Genomic DNA, 5,127 nt, shown 5'->3' with positions numbered 1-5,127 from the left:
GAACATCACATTGACAGAGAACTGCCTGAAGTGCAGGCTGGATTTAGAAGAGGCCGTGACACTGGGGATAATATAGCTAATGTCAGATGGATCTTGGCTGAAAGCAGAGAGTGCAAGAGGAATGTCTGTCTGTGTTTCATTGACTATGCAAAGGCTTTTGACTGTGTGGATCACAACAAACTGTGGCTGACTCTGAGAAGAATGTGAATCCCAGAACACTTGATTGTGCTTATGTGAAACTTATACTTGGACCAAGAGGCAGTCATCAGAACAGAGCAAGGAAACACTGCATGCTTTAAAATTGGGAAAGGTGTGCGTTAAGGATGTGTCCTATCTCCATATCTTTTCAATCTATATGTGGAACAGATTATACGGGAGACTAGCTTCTATGAGGAGAAGTGTGGCATCAGGATTGGAGGTAAACTCATTAACAATCTGAGTTATGCAGATGGCACAATTCTATTTGCTAAAATAGAGGAGGACCTGAAGTGCTTGCTGCAGAAGGTAAAGGATTGTAGACTTCAATATGGATTGAAGTTCATCATCAAGAAAAAGATTCTCACCACTGCGCCAATGTGCAGCATCAAGGTAGATGGTGAGGAGATTGAGATTATTGACAGTTTCAGTTTGCTTGGCTTTATAGTCGACACTCTTGGTACCAGCAGCCAGGAAATTAAAAGACAAATTGAATTGGGAAAGTCTACTGTCAGTGGCCTCTCCAGGGCACTGAGAAGCAGTGATATCAGTCTGGAGACTAAGGTGTACCTGTTACAGGCCACAATCTTTGCCATTACTTGCTATGCATCAGGGAGCTGGACAATGACTAGTGATAATAAAAGGAGAGTTGAAGCCTTTGAGCTTTGGTGCTGGAGAAAAGTATTGACTATGCCATGGATTGCTAGGAGAACAAAGAAGTTAGTACTGGAGAAGTTCGTCCAGGCTGCTCCTTGGAGGCAAGGATTCTGAAGCTCCATCCGACATACTTTGGACATGTTGCAAGGTGGTATCAGTCCTTAGAGAGGAAAGTCATTTTGCGGAGGTTGGAGGGACAGCACAGGAGAGGAAGATTCTTGATGAGATGGATTGTTTCAGTCAGTTGGGTAATGGGGATAGGTGTGTCAGTGACAATAAAGTTGGCGAGAGATAGAGAAGGGGGGTTTAGTGCTGCTGTACATAAGGTCACTATAAGTTGCAAGCGACTTGATGGCACATAAAAACAACAACAACCAATCTACCAATTTCCCTAATCTCTACTGGTTTAGTGACAAGGAGCTGCAGTTCCAATTCAGAGGAAAGGGGGTTGAATCCATTGACTTATCTGCAGGAGAAAGATTGGCAATCGCTGTGCAATTTACTCCCTCTGGAAATCTGATGAAAGGTCAGGTACAAGCCAGTACTAACTGTTGGTACATAATAGAGCAGCAACAACAAGTTCCCAAATAAACCCTACAATCATGATTATAGTTCTGGGACAATGCCTCCTGCATTGAGACCTCCTTCACCATGTAAACATTGCCCCCACAGCCCTATGCTAGGAGAACCAATGTGACAGAGAGTGAAGAGGAAAGGGGAGGATTGAGGGGGTGGGAGGCCTGAGCTATCAAGCTAGATCAGCTGAGAGGTACCAGAGGAGCAGTGAGAGGAAATTTAGCTGAGTTCTGGCAGGGTGAGATTAGGGTGGAAACACGAAAGATGGGTCTAAGGGTCGGGCTCTTGGGACCAACTCTTGATCTGCATACTCTCATAAGCTTTTTATGGGTAAAGTGCTTGTCTGTCAAATACTGTTCTAAAGCTGAGCACCATATTAATACAGACTAGAGAGAAGGAATGGCCATCCAAAACTGAAATAACAGGCTTTCAAAACCCTGTGTACAAGAGAACACACTTAGGTTAGACTAGCAGATAGGGCATCAGAGGCTCAGCTTTCATGTTGGGAATCAAGAAAGTGGAGGAACAGTTGTAAACAGACCCTAATGATTGGATTGTAGAATGTGGAAGTATGAATATAGGAAAATTGTAGATTGTTAAGGAAGAAATGCATTGTATGAATATTTGTATAGTAAGTACTGGCTAAATGAGATGGATTAACATAGTCCATTTTGAATCAGACAATCCATATGATCTACTATGCTGGAGATGAAAAATAGGAGGAATATGGTGTTGTTTTAATACTTAAAAAAGTCATATCTAGATCCATCTTGAAATACAACATTTTGAGTGGCCGAATATTATACATACACATACAAGGAAGATCTGTTAATACCACTATCATCCAAATTCTTGCACCAATAACCAGAGCGAAAGAGGAAGAAATGGATGACTTCTACCAACTGTTGCAAACGGGAATCAATTCAACATGCAATCGTTACATTAGTAATAATGAGTGACTTGAATGGCAAAGTTTGGAACAAGAAAGAAGGATCAGTAGTCAGGTAGTCAGGAAACATGGACATAGTGACAGAAAAGAGGCTGGAGACAAGAATGATAGAATTCTGTACAATCAATGATTTATGAACTACAAATACCCTTTATAAGAAATACAATTGGTTACTGTATACATGGACCTCATCTGACAGCCTACACAGGAATCAGATTGATTATAAGTAAGGGAAAAATTATTACAGAAGCTCAATATCAGCTGTCAAAACTTGGCCAGGTGCTGATTGTGGATCAGATCAAGAAATTGTATGTATGTTCAAACTGAAGCTAAAGAAAATCAAATAGAATAAATAAGCATCAAAGTTAGATCTTGAGTCTCTCCCTTCTGAATTTAAAGACCATCTCAGGAGCAGGTTTGAGGGCTTGAATACTAATGAGTGAAGACACGATGAGCTGTGGGAAGATATCAAATATATCATCCATGAAGAATGCAAAAGGTAATTACAAAGACAGAAGAAAAATAAGAGGTCAAAATGGATGTCAAAAGAGACTCTGAACATTGCACTTGAATGCCAAGAATCAAGCAAAGAGAAGAAATAAAGATGTAAAGGAACTTAACAGAAGATTTTAAAATCAGTTCAGCAAGACAAAGCAAAATATTACAATGAAATATGCAAAGAACTGGAGTCAGAAAATCAAAAGGGACAAAATCATAATTTCTTAAACTGAAGGAATTGAAAAACAAATACAAACCTTGAGTTATAATACATAAGGATGCTGAAGGCAAGTCATTGAATGACCCAGGAAGCATCAACGAAGATGGAAGGAGTAAACAGAGTCACTAGATCAAAAAGAACTGGTGGACATAGAAGAAGTTCATGAAACTACATGATAAAGAGCCAAAATTAACTATAATGCCATATTGTTTAATGGTTTGCCACAAGGGAACATAAGTAAATGAAGAACTTCAATTTTGATTCTGCTTGATTTTGACCTAGTACCTAATTCTGTCTCCGTTGTTGTTGTTGCTAAGCTCCACTGAGTTGGCATGGACTCAGTGACCAAATGTTGAATGATTCTGAACCATCCTCACAATTTTCTTTAGTTTATACTTTTTTAAAGTAAAAAAAAAATTTATAATCTTACTAATGTATTCTTTTCCATATCCTTAAATTTTGGTCTCCAAATTGATCGTTGTGTTGTTGTTGTTAAGTGCCGTTGAGTCATAGGCAACTCATAGCAACCTTATGAATGAAATTCCTCGACACTTGAGTGACTTTCATCCTTTCTTCAGGTTTATAGGGTTTCCAGAGGCAAGCTATTTATGGAAGTGGTTGCCACTCCTGCTTCTACACTTGTTTTAATTGGGGAGCTCCACCAAACACTGTCCACTGTGGGTAACTATTCTCTCATTTGACATATCAGTGTCACAATGTTCAGTATCACAGCAACCACAAGGTACCACTGTACAAGTGGACACAACACGTCTGTATGACCCTTGGCTTATTATATCCAATTATCATGTTCCTGTCTATTGGCTTTTATGTATTTTTAAATATCAGTGAGAACATTTTGAAGAAAGGACATGAGTCTTAAAATATTTCTAGTATTTAAATATATTTGTTCTTATTGATTCTATTTTTATTTTGTATATAAATTAAACACACTTGTCCAGATTGCTTTGTTTATAGTGTCATCTCTCCAAATATTTTTTTCCAAATAAATATTTCTTAATCCAAGGTTATTTTGCCCCCTTTATGGTTCAGTACGTGCTTGCTGCCTTGTTGGGAATCTTGATAAGGACATCAAGGGAACATCTAGACGCTCTTGAAACCATAGTTGCATTCGTCTCAGAGTAATAGCCAATCCATCATAGAGACTTGTCCTTTCTGACCTAAAATATTTCTTGTCATGGGAATTCCAGATTGGCCTGATTGTTTGTATGAGTCACTTGCCACTTTCAAGCAAAGACAGGAGGAGGATTATTGCAAGTTATTCTCACATCTAGAGTCACTTGACATAAATTAATCTGTACTTAAATTGTATGGCCATCTATGTATTATATTTTTTACAGATGAATACTGTTACAAGGAGTACAGTTTTCAAGGCAAAGAATATAAAATAAAACCTACATGTCTGAATTGAACCCAAATTTTATTTAAGTTATATATTAGCTACCAGATTATAAAACTTGAATAATTAATTTCTTCAAGAGGATGTATGTTTTAACATTTAGCTTCAATACAAAATTTGAATAATTATTAATGCTAAATAAAAAGCAAAAAGTAAAATAATTGAAGTGGTAAAATAATTTGAGTGTCTAAAAATCATGATATGATTTAGTTAATGAATACAAAATTATCTTCTTTACATGAAATACTAGACAAAATGCCATGAAAATTACAGAGCCAAATGAAGAGACACTTTTGTGTTATATTTATCACTAAATATTAGTTCATGTGATTTATAAATGAACAAAGAAAATAAAGCATAAAATTTATAATTATAGTTGTTAATTCTTATTACTGGTTAAATTAATGTTTGTGGGGGTTTCATAACATATTGTGGTCAAACCTTTTGAATGACATTTCCCTTGTTGCAAAGAGAATTGAGACTAATTTCTTCTATTCACAATAATTAGAAGGGAGGCCACTGACTGGGAAAAAGTATTCGGTAATAACATATCAGATAAGGGACTTATATCCAGAATTTATGAAATACTTGAGCACCACAACAAGATAAAGGTAA

Source organism: Elephantulus edwardii, unplaced genomic scaffold (assembly GCF_000299155.1).
Source record: "Elephantulus edwardii isolate Elephantulus edwardi_28Jun2011 unplaced genomic scaffold, EleEdw1.0 scaffold00300, whole genome shotgun sequence".
Lineage (NCBI taxonomy): Eukaryota > Metazoa > Chordata > Mammalia > Macroscelidea > Macroscelididae > Elephantulus > Elephantulus edwardii.
Note: the sequence above shows the minus strand (reverse complement) of the source record.